Below are 15,836 nucleotides of genomic sequence, written 5' to 3' on the forward strand. Positions count from 1 at the left end.
AGGGGAGGTACAGATGGCGCCATGACCAGGTGCTGAAGGCAGTTGCTGACACCATGTGCACTGGAATCACTTAACATCCGAGAGCTCAAGGCAGGTGGTGCTGGTGGAACTAACTGTCCCCTGGGAAGACCGCATTGAGGAGGCACACGAGAGGAAGAAGGCAAAGTACCTGGAACTGGTGAAGGCCTGCAGGCGGAATGGGTGGAGGGCCCGATGTGAGCCAATCGAGGTCGGCTGCAGGGGATTCCTAGGACAGAGCCTGCACAGGACACTCAGGCTTCTTGGGATTAGAGGGTTACAGGAGAGGAAAGCCATCAAGAACATCAGCGAGGCAGTGGAGAGAGCCTCAAGGTGGCTGTGGATTAAGAGGGGCGACACATGGGGTAGTGCACTGCTTGGACACAAGTCGGGGTCTGATCAACCCCAGCTGGATCGCCCAGGCGAGGGTGTCTGATGATCTAAGACCCGAAACACCTTGTGACCCTGGGTTCATCACTGAGGATGTGTCCAAGCTGCACCTTTATAGGTGTTTCTATTAACTATAGCGAATATATGATGAACAATCACAATTATGTAACGCATGTAGTGAGGAAACAGATCTGACACATTGAGATTATCACAGCAGTATTATGTGTGTATTATGAATGCATCGCACACGTGTTGCGCGTGCACGGCATCTGCATTACAGTCATAAAATAAGCGCACTCGCTCCTTTCGGCATCACTATTCACACCAACAATACAGCCTCTGGAGCATTTGCTGGACTTGGACAAGTTGATCACAGAGTTAATGTTCATGTTGTCATGCAAGGGTTAACTGTGCATGAGTTTGGGGAGCGGGAGGGGGGAAGCCGCTCGGGGTGTGAGACGGTGTTTTTTTTTGTTTTTTTTTGAGAGTGTCACAGAAAACAGACTTCAGCATGAGTTGTGGCTAAACAGCAACTCTTCCTTTTGTTGGTGTTAAATAAAAGTCCTGGAGGAGACACAATTGCAGCAGCTACGTCTTTGAAGATTTACACAGCCGGAGCGGCACTGACTGGCAGGTATGTCGCTTTCTGCCACATATAGTACTTTGGGTTTACGTGACGTTTTTGTTATGCATTCACAGATTGTCCACAAATCAGCTGCAAAGCAGATGTAATAAAAATGCTTTATTCGTGTCCAATTTGTATGCATTCACTACAACATATTTTAGTTTGTGATGTGGACATGATAGGCATGCAATGTATCCCAGTCCGCTGGCAAGCCGCAAATCCCCGTCAGTTGCGGATATCAGCGGTTAACGGCAGATATACAGCACATACAGTATGTATTGTGTATGAACTGAGTATGTATTGAGTATGTAAGGTGGATGTCATCCGCACCCAGATTTTTGAGCTACTCAAAAATCCTGGCTGCGGACATGCGTGCCTCTGCAGATGATCACGGGCGTGTTCGGATGACGGCCGACTCATACAGGCATGTTACACGGACATTGCAGATGTATGGTGAATATGGGCCAATTTTGTGCACAATCCATACGCAAATCCTCCTAAACGCCAGTGGGACAGGGCCCTAAAATCAAATTCATTTCCAATCAGATTCATTACAGAACCCACCTACATATTTGGGCCAAAGGGCGGGTGCTAAAGGGGTAAAATATGATGCATATGATGAAATTTCTCTACTTTCGGGCACCAACCATGCCATTTTCAAAGGGTTTTTGCGCAAATTACATGCAAACAAAGTGAAAATGCAAAGAAAAAGTGATGATGCGGTGGGAAAGTGGACATGTGTTTGTGATCCAGACCACAAACGTGTCGAGGCGGTTTTGCAGGCGAGAGAACGTAGCTACTCTGGTGAGCTGTGTAGGCTAACACTTACCAACATGATGTAGCCCATCTGCTTCGGTGATTGCAGCCGAAAACAAAACAGTACACCATTTATACGTGTGAAGTTATGCTGTGTATATATTGCGCAATGGAGCTGGGGTCCCCTAAATGGTCAAATATATAATGCAGGGTTCAAATGAGACTGCAGTACCCTATTGGTCGATGTTTGAAGATGCGTCAGTGGGTTGCCAACATTGCCTCAGGTCCCCGACGCCCTTCGGATATGATGTGAGCCACACCCCATCTGGGCTGTCATGATGCGGTTAATGCACACTGGGGACAGTCCGCCCCAGTCGGCAGTTGTGGCGGGAACAGAGGGCCCTGTCCCTCCAGTTTTTCCCGGTGGGGACTCCACAGCTGGTATTGGAGACAGGACGCAGCGAGCACTCAATCCACGGCCCCAGAATGAGGCAAGGTGGGCCGGGGGGTGTGCTGTAGAGCTGGCGGGCTGAGCCACCTGCCAGCCACCTTCATCCCGTACAGCAAGAGACGGTAGCTGCACACAGGCACGGAGAAAATGCACCCCTCCATTCATTTATTCATTCATTTATCTATTCAGTTAATGCATTTTAGAGTGTATGGCTTGGCTTTTACAAAGACTCAGAATAAGAGACCAGAACATTAACGCAAAGGGATTTCTACAAGATCATAAATGCTTTGAAACAAATTTCTCATCATTTCAAGGAGTTATGTCCTCCAAATGAAACCTCTCAATGCACCACCCTGGACCAAATTTAATTAAATGGAGGTTTTTGCCAAGTCAGTGAACCTAAAATGATGCACTTGAACTCTGTGTCCTCCTGTCTCTGTTGAGAAGAGGGTGAAGGAGCATCAAGGATCAAGCCAAGACCTGTTTCCTGCCAAACAAGGATCCTCCTCAGCTACTCTGTTGATATTATTATATCCTTTATTTAACCAGGCAAAGTCTCATGAAGATTAAAATCTCTTTTACAAGAGAGATCTCACCAAGGAAGTAGCATATCAATAATCAATCCTTTAAAAATGATATAAATTCCTCCATTGAAATATAATCTGAAAGTTTCAGGTCCTTCTTGAAAATTTGCCAGAAGAAGGGTGCAGAGTAGTTAAAAGCTTTTTTATCAAGTCTTCACTCAGGGGGAGGAGGAGTAACAGGAAGACAGATGACAGGAAGGAGAGGAACAATAGTAGCCAGTAAACCAGTATGTCTGGTATTTATATTTATTTTTGCAAACTGTTTTTATTTATTTTTTTTTACTTTCACTTTTGGTACTCTGTGTGTTTCTCACCCTGTGTGCTGCTATATAATGCTGCTGGAACCTCAACTTCAATGAGGGAGTCTTCCCAATGGATCAGTAAAGTTCTATCTAATCTAAATGTCAGTTCTGAATCTTTGGACTCACATTTGAACAATATTGTGACAGTGCAGGCCATGTGGATTTAGGCTCCAACTTCCAACAAAAGATATGAAGGAATAAAACCAAGGACAAATTTACAGACAAAAGTCATCTAATGAGTAAATTTCAAACAGATTGAGCAAGGTAGCAGCGTAGAAAGCATAGTAACATGCATGGTTTCCAAAACCTGTCAGCAAATGCAGTTCACAAGGGTACACAGTATCCAACGTCTTCAGTAGAGGTGGGCAGATTGATCCTAATATTGATAATATCAATACCAACACTGGTATTGATATTGAACAATCCTTGTGTAAAAAGATCGATACTCAAGCTTTTTTTCTGCGCACGCATTTTCATCGAAGTCTAGTCTCTGTCTGTAAGAGCAGAGCTGCACTGTGTCACACAACACGGACCAGCGCGTCCTTGTATTGTGGTTTGTCAGCCCTCTACCTCAGGAGATTTTGTTTTAAGTTGTGTTGAGTGATAATTTTTAAACAAAAATGATGCTTGTGATAATACAGTATTTTGTTGTCACGTACAATGTTTGGCGAAATTCTATCCTAGGTCTTTTGGATCCTTTGGATCTATGAAGCTTAAATATGAAAAAGTATCAGTATCAATATTGGCAATACTGGGCCTGTATTTACTCGGTATCGGATCAATACCAAAATTCCCGGTATCACCCACCTCTAGTCTTCAGGCAATGATCAGATGCATTCATGAGAAATAGGTCAAAAAAATGGTAGAAATGCTGCAGTAATCAAGTGTCTCCTTGCCTTCAGATAAAAACAGGACTTGTTTCTAACACTATGGTCACATTAATTTCAAATGAGGGAGGCAAGCAATTGGTGTTATCGCTTGATGGACTTTATCAGGGTGTGGCCAACTCATAGTTACTTCACTCTATTGTGCACAATATTTAATAATAGATTCAAAAGGGCAAAAAAAAAAAAAAATGTTACTGTGAGTTTTTCTCCATGCTTGACTGCTTAATGGAACTAAAGTTTGCCCGAGTTGTTTCAGTCCAAAGTTTCAAAGTGACATTCCTGCATCACTAGTTAGCATGCTAACATCTTCATAAGAGGTTTTGTAAATGTTGTTGTCTTGTTTATTTCTCACTACATTTTACAAAATATAAGAAAAAAAATGACAGTCATATTAGATTTATAAAGAAATAGAACAGTTCCCGAGCATCTTCAGCCATCTTGGTTTATTTTGTTTGAGCAAGCAGCCGTCATGCTGCCTCAACTGACATCATGCCGCCTTTTAACGTAGACTGGCAGTTGCTGTGTCGAGTTGCTCAGCATTTGCATAAAACACTTAATCTATTTTGGGCACCACATAGTTGGTGACACAGCGACTGGTGTCTTGTCGCTGCAAAATGGCCACTCTGCAAATGAATGGCAACCCATCCTGTTGCCTCTGTCTCTTTAATTTTCAACTTTGAGACAATATTTTCAATACTTTCAAGATATGAGCAGTTGACACCTCCTGTATTTTTAACTTTGGATTTAATTTAACCTTTGTTTTCCATTTTTCCCATTTGCTGCTCAACTGTGGCCCACAATAGAAGGAGAACAAGAAGAACACAACAATAAAGCAAACTTTTTTTTTATAAACTTCGTCACGGGTTATTAGGCACATGCTCACATTAAGCTGAGCCTCGTTATCAGGGCAAAGAGAAACTCTGAAAGCATTAGGACTGGAGCTCACTGATGTATGGCTATGATCATCACATTGGTTATGCTAATGGCGCCTGTGTTTTCCATGTGTGAATGTTTTTTCCTAATGGTCATGTTCATCAAAGTATGCAGCGGGGTATATGACACTGAATAGCACAGTATGCTAATGGAGGAGAACTGATAAACAAGGCAGTAAACATTTCCTTGCAGCTTTTTATTGACTTGGACAATGTTAAGACACTCAGTGATCATCTGAAACTAATGGGCAATTTTCCCCATTGTACACAAAGGGGAAAAAGTAGAGAAATAATTACCTATTTAACTAATGCAAGGTCCAAACCAAATAGAGAAGAAAGCAGTGGGGTGCAGAGTTAAGCTAATCATCGAAAAGCTAATTGGAGAAGCTAAAGGTGCCCTGACACATCCGCAAACTTGCATGCAAATCGTCATGATCCCACCCACTGTGTTCCAACTGAACGTCGTGCTTTGTTCCACTGGCTGCCACTCGCTGTGTGCTGCATTTGTAAAATAATTATTTCATAGTGGATTAATAGGCTCAAATTGCTTCCTGAATCACAGAGGACTGCTCCAGCCTCAGCTTTTCTCACGTGCACATGCTGAACGAGCTGGAGCAAGCCTTTGGGGCCTTCTAAAAAAGTAATTATTTGTCATGTTTATTTTGTAATGGCTTGGTAAAACAGTTGCATGTTCTTTCCTTCTTGTGTACAGCTGTAAAAGTATGTTTGTGATAGATTTAACATCTCTTTATAATCTTTATTGGTGGGTGACCTGCTAGTGTTATTTATATGAAATGGTATGTGTCAAAGGAAAACTGTGTTCTGTCTGTATGGCGTGATAAGCAATGAACAGTATGCACCATGGTGTCCATCATCCCAGAGGAGAAATGAAGTTATCAATCAATCAATCAATCAATTTTTTTTTATATAGAGCCAAATCACAACAAACAGTTGCCCCAAGGTGCCTTATATTGTAAGGCAAGGCCATACAATAATTATGTAAAACCCCAATGGTCAAAACGACCCCCTGTGAGCAAGCACTTGGCTACAGTGGGAAGGAAAAACTCCCTTTTAACAGGAAGAAACCTCCAGCAGAACCAGGCTCAGGGAGGGGCAGTCTTCTGCTGGGACTGGTTGGGGCTGAGGGAGAGAACCAGGAAAAAGACATGCTGTGGAGGGGAGCAGAGATCGATCACTAATGATTAAATGCAGAGTGGTGCATACAGAGCAAAAAGAGAAAGAAACAGTGCATCATGGGAACCCCCCAGCAGTCTACGTCTATAGCAGCATAACTAAGGGATGGTTCAGGGTCACCTGATCCAGCCCTAACTATAAGCTTTAGCAAAAAGGAACGTTTTAAGCCTAATCTTAAAAGTAGAGAGGGTGTCTGTCTCTCTGATCTGAATTGGGAGCTGGTTCCACAGGAGAGGAGCCTGAAAGCTGAAGGCTCTGCCTCCCATTCTACTCTTACAAACCCTAGGAACTACAAGTAAGCCTGCAGTCTGAGAGCGAAGCGCTCTATTGGGGTGATATGGTACTACGAGGTCCCTAAGATAAGATGGGACCTGATTATTCAAAACCTTATAAGTAAGAAGAAGAATTTTAAATTCTATTCTAGAATTAACAGGAAGCCAATGAAGAGAGGCCAATATGGGTGAGATATGCTCTCTCCTTCTAGTCCCCATTAGTACTCTAGCTGCAGCATTTTGAATTAACTGAAGGCTTTTTAGGGAACTTTTAGGACAACCTGATAATAATGAATTACAATAGTCCAGCCTAGAGGAAATAAATGCATGAATTAGTTTTTCAGCATCACTCTGAGACAAGACCTTTCTAATTTTAGAGATATTGCGTAAATGCAAAAAAGCAGTCCTACATATTTGTTTAATATGCGCTTTGAATGACATATCCTGATCAAAAATGACTCCAAGATTTCTCACAGTATTACTAGAGGTCAGGGTAATGCCATCCAGAGTAAGGATCTGGTTAGACACCATGTTTCTAAGATTTGTGGGGCCAAGTACAATAACTTCAGTTTTATCTGAGTTTAAAAGCAGGAAATTAGAGGTCATCCATGTCTTTATGTCTGTAAGACAATCCTGCAGTTTAGCTAATTGGTGTGTGTCCTCTGGCTTCATGGATAGATAAAGCTGGGTATCATCTGCGTAACAATGAAAATTTAAGCAATACCGTCTAATAATACTGCCTAAGGGAAGCATGTATAAAGTGAATAAAATTGGTCCTAGCACAGAACCTTGTGGAACTCCATAATTAACTTTAGTCTGTGAAGAAGATTCCCCATTTACATGAACAAATTGTAATCTATTAGACAAATATGATTCAAACCACCGCAGCGCAGTGCCTTTAATACCTATGGCATGCTCTAATCTCTGTAATAAAATTTTATGGTCAACAGTATCAAAAGCAGCACTGAGGTCTAACAGAACAAGCACAGAGATGAGTCCACTGTCCGAGGCCATAAGAAGATCATTTGTAACCTTCACTAATGCTGTTTCTGTACTATGATGAATTCTAAAACCTGACTGAAACTCTTCAAATAGACCATTCCTCTGCAGATGATCAGTTAGCTGTTTTACAACTACCCTTTCAAGAATTTTTGAGAGAAAAGTAAGGTTGGAGATTGGCCTATAATTAGCTAAGATAGCTGGTAGGGCTTCCTTGAGCAGCCTGGTAGGAATGGGGTCTAATAAACATGTTGATGGTTTGGATGAAGTAACTAATGAAAATAACTCAGACAGAACAATCGGAGAGAAAGAGTCTAACCAAATACCGGCATCACTGAAAGCAGCCAAAGATAACGATACGTCTTTGGGATGGTTATGAGTAATTTTTTCTCTAATAGTTAAAATTTTGTTAGCAAAGAAAGTCATGAAGTCATTACTAGTTAAAGTTAATGGAATACTCAGCTCAATAGAGCTCTGACTCTTTGTCAGCCTGGCTACAGTGCTGAAAAGAAACCTGGGGTTGTTCTTATTTTCTTCAATTAGTGATGAGTAGAAAGATGTCCTAGCTTTACGGAGGGCTTTTTTATAGAGCAACAGACTCTTTTTCCAGGCTAAGTGAAGATCATCTAAATTAGTGAGATGCCATTTCCTCTCCAACTTATGGGTTATCTGCTTTAAGCTACGACTTTGTGAGTTATACCACGGAGTCAGGCACTTCTGATTTAAAGCTCTCTTTTTCAGAGGAGCTACATCATCCAAAGTTGTCTTCAATGAGGATGTAAAACTATTGACGAGATACTCTATCTCACTTACAGAGTTTAGGTAGCTACTCTGCACTGTGTTGTTATATGGCATTAGAGAACATAAAGAAGGAATCATATCCTTAAACCTAGTTACAGCGCTTTCTGAAAGACTGCTAGTGTAATGAAACTTATTCCCCACTGCTGGGTAGTCCATCAGAGTAAATGTAAGCAGCAATTCAAGGAGAACATGCGGCTAAACATGTCACTCCCGGTCCAATTGGGGAGGGGCCCAGAGAAAACTACAGAGTCCGACATTGTTTTTGCAAAGTTACACAACGATTTAATGTTAATTTTAGTGACCTCCGATTGGCGTAACCGGGTGTCATTACTGCCGACGTGAATTACAATCTTACCAAATTTACGCTTAGCCTTAGCCAGCAGTTTCAAATTTCCTTCAATGTCGCCTGCTCTGGCCCCCGGAAGACAATTGACTATGGTTGCTGGTGCCGCTAACTTCACATTTCTCAAACAGAGTCGCCAATAACCAGAGTTTGATCCTCGGCGGGTGTGTCGTCGAGTGGGGAAAAACGGTTAGAAATGTGAACGGGTTGGCGGTGTACACGGGGCTTCTGTTTAGAACTACACTTCCTCCTCACAGTCACCCAGTCGGCCTACTTTCCCGGCTGCTCGGGATCTGCCAGAGGGGAACTAACGGCGGCTAAGCTACCTTGGTCCGCACCGACTACAGGGGCCTGGCTAGCTGTAGAATTTTCCACGGTGCGGAGCCGAGTCTCCAATTCGCCCAGCCTGGCCTCCAAAGCTACGAATAAGCTACACTTATTACAAGTACCGTTACTGCTAAAGGAGGCCGAGGAATAACTAAACATTTCACACCCAGAGCAGAAAAGTGCGGGAGAGACAGGAGAAGCCGCCATGCTAAATCGGCTAAGAGCTAGTAGCTGCGCTAAGCTAACGGATTCCTAAAAACACGCAAAGTGAATAATGTGTAAATAATTTAGAGGTGATTCAGCAGAAGGAGTGCTTTAGTTAAGGCACGTGAAGATTACACTGGGAAACAAATTGTAATCTAGATAACTAGATCAATCTAACTGTGCAGATTAAACAGCTAACAGATACAGAAAAACACCGCTGTGCTCCAGAACAGGAAGTGATACAATACCACAGTGAGAGCCAACCACCAGTAGAGGCAAGTTATCAAATACGCCGAGGACAGGGTCATGATATATACTTTCCAACACGGGACAAAGCGCAGCATCCAGCAGAACAAAGCGGATGGCACTGGCACAACTAATTGCCTGGCAGTGCTGTGGTTAAATGTGTGAAACTGTCAAGGTGCCATGAGATTCACAGCTAAATGAAAATCAGCAGCGACCCACTTACCTTCCATAAAATTTATTCCATTTTATTTTGAATTTAACAATCAAGAACATCTGCAAACCCTTAAAAATCATACTTTTGATCCTGTTAACTTGCAAAATTGACACTTCATTTTATTTCTTATCCTTTTAGTACACTCTGTCTTCTTTCAGCTGCTCCTGTTAGGGGTCGCCACAACAGATCAGTCATTTTCATCTCACCTTGTTGTCTGTTAACTTCCTCTGTCACACCAGTTACCTGCATGTCCTCCCTCTCCACATCCATAAAACTCCTCTTTGGCCTCCCTCTTCTCCTCCTGCCTGGTGGCGCCACCCTCAGCATCCATTCACCCTCCAAACTCTGGGCCCCTCCTCTGCACATGTCCAAACCATCTCAATCTTACCTCATTGACTTTGTCTCCAAACCGTCCCACCTAGGCTGTCCCTCTGATATGTTCATTCCTACGTCTGTCCTTCCTCATCACTCCCAAAGAAAATTGCAACATCTTCAGCTCTGCTTCCTGTCTTTTCTGTTAGAGCCTCCGTCTCAAAGCCGCACAACATAGCTGGTCTCACTACTGTCTTGTAAACTTTCCTCTTCACTCTTCCAGATATTCTTTGGTCACACATCACTCCTGCCACCTTTCTCCACCCTGCCTGCACTCTCTTCTTCACTTCTCTACCACACTCTCCATTACTTTGGACAGTTGACCCTAAGTATTTAAACTCATCTCCTTTCATCACATCTACTCCTTGTAACTGCACTATTCCACTGGGCTCCCTCTCATTCACACACTTGTATGCAGTCTTACTCCTACGCTGCCCAGATGTCGCACCCAGTAACTTTGTAGCTGTCTCCCTCACCACATCTGCAGAACTTTTCCAGTTGTCCAAAATTGCTTCCCCTCCATCCAGTGACTCTCTCACCTGCTCACTGAATTTCACACAACAGTCTTCCTCCTTCAGCTTACACCATCTGATCCTTTGTTGAGCTCTCCCTCTCTTTTTCATCCTTAAAGTCATTCTACAAACCACCATCCTATGCTGTCTGGCTACACTCTCCCCTGCCCCCACCTTACAGTTGCCAATCTCTTTTAGCTTGCATATCAGACAAATAATGTTGTCCACTTGTCTGCACCTTCCTCCACTCTTATATGTTATTACCCTGTGCTCCTCCCTTTTCTTAAAGAAATTAACTACCATCTTTCCTTCTGCATCCCCAGCCTTGAAACCATATCTACCCATTATGTCCTCATCACATCTATTCCCGTCACCAACATGCCCATTGATGTCCGCTCCTATCACCACTCTTTCATTCTTGGGCACACTCTCCACCACCTTATCTAACTCACTTCACAAATCTTTCTCTTTCATCTCACAACTTACCTGTGGGGCATATGCACTAATCAGAATAACAATCACCTTCATTGTCATTGCACAGTAAAACAGCACAACAAAATTTGCTTGTGCATCCTCAAAAACAATGCTCGCACTCACACATAACTTACCCACACACACCTCAGTGAATTTTAAGAACATCAGGAGATTGGGAGGGAGTGAGAATGAGGTGAGCTCAGAAACCTCTAAATTACACGATTCCAGTCAGACATATGTGTCATATTGCACTGTCCCAAACAGACATATCTCATACTGCACTGATCCCACATTATCTTCACCCCATATTGCACATGTCCCCTATTGTTCTAATTAGAGCAATGCAGTTTATCTGACTGGAGCTTGGGCATGTCTGTTCAGTTCAGTAATGGCTCTAGGAAATAAGCTGTTTTTCAGCCTTGTGGTGTGGGCTTTGAAGGCCCGATAATGCCTGCCGGAGGGAAGCAAAGAGAAGAGGTGGTGTGAGGGCTGTGTTCACCCCTCACACTGTGTTCACCCCTCACACCATGATATTCATCACCATCCCTCCAATTGCCAACTTCACACTCATCACCCTGTCAGACACTTGCTTTATCTCCAACACACTTTTAACATACTCTTCCTTTAAAATGACCCCAACACCATTTCTCTTCCTATTCACACCTTGATACAGCAACTCAAACCACCCACCTATGTTCCAACTCTTAATTCTCTTCCACTTGGTCTCTTGCACACACAATATGTCTATCTTTCTCCTCTCCATCCTATCATCCAGCTCTCTCCCTTTACCAGTCATTACTGCCAACATTCAAAACCCCAACACTCACTTACACCCTTCTAGTTTTCCTTTTCTCTCACTGTCTGTGGACACATTCTGCTCCTCTTCTTCTTCGCCAATCAGTCGCCCAATTTCCACCGGTACCCTGTTGGGCAATGGCACCAGTGGTGGTCATTGTTAAACTGGGGTTCGACCGATCCGTTATGGAAATTCAATTTGTGTTCTGCATGTTTGTTTGTTTTGTTTTGTTGTTTTTATGTTTTCTGTTGATTTTTTTTACACCATATGTACTTCCTGATGCAACCCTTTATCTGGGCTTGGGACTGGCACTCAGAGTGTACTGGCTGGACACCCCATGTGGCTGAGATTTGACAAATGATAAGGATAACGCCCTTCCTCCTTCTTCATTTAATAACCTTCATCTGATATTGTTAATGCATTTTGGAAACTTCTGCTGGGGAGGGTCCACTCATCCTAGGGTCCACTGGTCCTAACCTCTTTATATTACTGACAGTGTATATTACAGTCCCAACCAGATTTTAAAGTTCACAAATAAATGTCATACTTTCAAATAGCTAACAAACCAGATCCAGTTTTGTTCAATTTATAAAAATAAAAAAATGCTAGCGCATTGTCCATGAGGATCCATGGCCTGTAGATTGGGTAGTGTTTATAAATAGGTAGCTGACATTTACAAGGGTGGTAATAAATTGTGCAAAGTTTCTACAATGAGTTTGAATGGTATGTGACTCAGCATTACTAATTTTTTGACTTGCCCTCTGTTCCTTCTTTCTAGCTTTCCTGTCTCCTGTCAGCTTTGTTGTGACCACCTGTTTCTGGTTCCCTGCCAACCCTCACATCCTGGTCCAGCCGGTGTCTCCATGCTTCAGTGCCTCAGACAAGATTATCAGCATAATTCATCCTTGCATTGCTCAATAAACTATTAGCTGCTTTTCACCACAGCTCCCTGCATTTGGGTCTAATTTGGTTCATTCAGCTAAACCATAACATACTTGTATTCAGCACTTTGCATATGTTTTAGGGGATTTATAAGAAAAGAAATCCATGCTAAGTTCATGTTACAAAAGTTAGCAGGTAAAGGTAACTTTAACAAAATGTTTTAGCAGTTCATCAGTTTTGTGTCAACTTTTCATTTAGGAAACTAATGGTTATCAAAGCTAACCCATCCAATGGAATGTAGCAGAACTGGAATTTTGCTCACAGGCAGCCCTCACTAACCAGAGCAGTACATGCTATATAATAACCTCATGCTTTTCAGGGGTGCTTTTTTTGTCATTTGCATGTTTCACACAAAGATGAAATTTGGCCTCAGGACCAGTGGCATTATATCCAAATTGTTATATGGCTGGGGGGGCCTGGCTGCCGGTTTGTTTCTGTTTTTTGGTTTTCCTCCCAGGTGGCGTGCATTTGGGACTGAGTGGCTGTGTTGCTGAGGCTGTCAGGACCTCACCCTGATCACCTGCGACTCGTCAGGACTCACAGCTGTGGTGCATCTGGATGGATTGGAACATGTTGGCATTTAAGACTGGAGTGCACAGTGTGTATTTGCCAGAGACTCGACCTTGTGACCAGACGGGTGAGATCGTCGTCTTGGGAGCCATCTCATCAGCAGCGGATGCTGAGAACGTCCAGGTTTGATGCACAGTCTGTGAAAGAGGAGGGGGTGAGGTTTCACGCTCGTCAGCACACTTCCTGAGGTACGTTAGATTTTGTGACTAACAGTTATACAGTCAGTAAATGTGGTGTCCCTCACACCTTATTGTATTGAGCTGTTTGTTAGTCATGTATCAGCTTTCACTGCAGTGGAGTTTTGTGAACTGGATGTTCCATGCCTGCAGGTTGGGAATCTGATCAGTAATCAAGCCAGGAAGTGTTTGCTGTTTGTACACCTTTAAGTGTTCTGTGTGTAGAGTGTGGACTCACATAATGGTTCCTTCTTTCACAGACTCGGTTGTTGCGGCCACCTGGGGGGTGTCGGCGGGGTCCTTGGGTCCGAAACAGCTTCTGGCTCCGGACCGTTAGCGCTGCTGGGAGCGCACCACGCCAGACCGCACTTTTTGTTATTATATTATCACTGTTATGTATTAAATTCAGTTAGCCTTTGAACCGTGCTCTGCTTATTTCATACTGGGTCCTTCAAACGCTGGTCGGTTCTCCGAGCTGCGTCCGACACATAACACAAATAATAGTACTAAAAGCAATAATAAATAATACCTGAAATAAAAACAATGTGAATAAAATATGTTTAAAAAATTACTAATACACAATCTACATTCACTCTTGCGCAACAAACAGCAGTTTCAAATTCCTTCTATTTAGAAAACGCCACTGCAGTGCATATTATTTCTCTCAGATAAGTGATGAGAATAAAAAAGGGGATCCACTCAAACCTGCAATAGTGTCTGCACGAAAAGGCGTGGCCACTTTGAGAGTGCATGACTATGAGGTGGATGTTTCGCTGGATTATCGTTTCGAAATGGCTCATTTATTTGCAGGTTCTATCACCTGCTGTCATTTGACTCTGATTACAGAAAAGAAAACAAGGCACAAAGCTGACAGGGTGCATTAAAACAGATAAGGGAGATATGTTTTCAATTGAGAAGGTGGTAGTTTTGAAAGATTTTGCACAGTTTGTGGTAGTGGAGGCCATAAAGTCAATGCTTGTCTGAAATTAAAACCACAATTTATAAGTAAGTAAAAAGCTCCTGCTATTGTCTATATTTACTTGCCCCTGAGAGACTTTGCAACCCATCAGCCTGCTTTGACTGCCACGGCCCACAACAGTCCCTCTCAGACTGTCAAGTCCCCATCTCAAATCACAGATAATCTAATGGACCATCAGCTGAGCCTCACTGTTAAAGCAGAGTGTTCCGACCTCAAAGACATTTCGAAAGCTGTTTCAGCATGAGTGTTCTTCAGCACTTAATTAAAGTGACTTGAGCAGTTTTTCCAGAGCATTTAATCAAAGGTGGGAATGGTCTCAGTTCACTGAAGAGGATGACTCCTTTACCATACTATGTATACATCTTTAAAGTGAAGATAAATGATGCAGTTTCCATGTTAGAACAACTTGTTCCATATATAGTTGCCTCCAAAACATTTGGAAGACAAAAAAAAAAAAAAAAGAAGCTATAGACTAAATTGGCTAGTCTGTGTCTGTGATTATCTCTGGATTCCATGGTGTGATGTGAATGAGACTCTGTGACTCTTCTTGACCAGGATGCCAGCAGTGCCCCAGCAGTGACGACTACTCATTTGCTGTGCATCCAGAAAGTATTCACAGCGCTTCACTTTTCCCACAATTTTTGTTACGGCCTTATTCAAAATAGAGTTCCCACAAACACAACACCCCATAATGACAGCATTATTTTTCAATCACAACCTTTGCTCAGTATGTTGTTGATGCACTTTTGGCAGCAATTACAGCCTCAAGTCTTCTTGAATATGATGTCATAAACGTGACACACCTATCTTTGGGCAGTTTTGCACATTCCTCTTTGCCACACCTCTCAAGCTTCATCAAATTGGATGGGGAGCATTGGTACACAGGCCTTTTTAGAGCTCTCCAGAGATGTCCAATTGGATTCAGGTCTGGGGTCTGGCTGGGCCACTCAAGGACATTCACAGAGATGTCCTGAAGCCACTTCTTTAATATTTTGGCTGTGTGCTAAGGGTCATTGTCTGGCTGAACAATGAACCATTGCCCCAGACTGAGGTCAAGAACACGTTTGGCTGTGTACATTGCTGCATTCATGTTTCCCTCAGTCCTGACTAGTCTGCCAGTTCCTGCCACTAAAAAACATCCCCACATCATGATGATGCCACCACCATCCATCACTGTAGGGACGGTGCTTGGTTTCCACCAAACATAACACCTGGCATTCATGCCAAAGAGTTCAATTCTTGTCTTATGGTCTGAGACTCCTTCAGGAGCCTTTTGGCAAACTCCAGGCAGGCTGCCATGTTTCTTTTACTAAGGAGTGGCTTCCGGCTGCCCACTGTATCACAGTTTCAATTTATTTTCATTTATATAGCACCAAATCACAACAGAGTTGCCTCAAGGCGCTTCACACAAGTAAGGTCTAACCTTACTAACCCCCAGAGCAACAGTGGTAAGGAAAAACTCCCTATGAG

The 15,836-nt window shown here is 42.9% G+C and overlaps 1 long non-coding RNA gene across 1 annotated transcript; it reads right to left on the reverse strand.

Moving 5' to 3' along the window:
• Positions 1 to 10,266: 10,266 nt before the first annotated feature.
• Positions 10,267 to 15,405, reverse strand: LOC117519190. Its single transcript, XR_004563201.1, has 3 exons — positions 15,063 to 15,405; positions 14,713 to 14,716; positions 10,267 to 10,278 (listed from the first exon to the last, which is right to left on the reverse strand). It is a non-coding gene; the product is annotated as an uncharacterized LOC117519190 (long non-coding RNA).
• Positions 15,406 to 15,836: the final 431 nt, after the last annotated feature.

This window comes from Thalassophryne amazonica, chromosome 1 (genome assembly GCF_902500255.1).
Source record: "Thalassophryne amazonica chromosome 1, fThaAma1.1, whole genome shotgun sequence".
NCBI lineage: Eukaryota > Metazoa > Chordata > Actinopteri > Batrachoidiformes > Batrachoididae > Thalassophryne > Thalassophryne amazonica.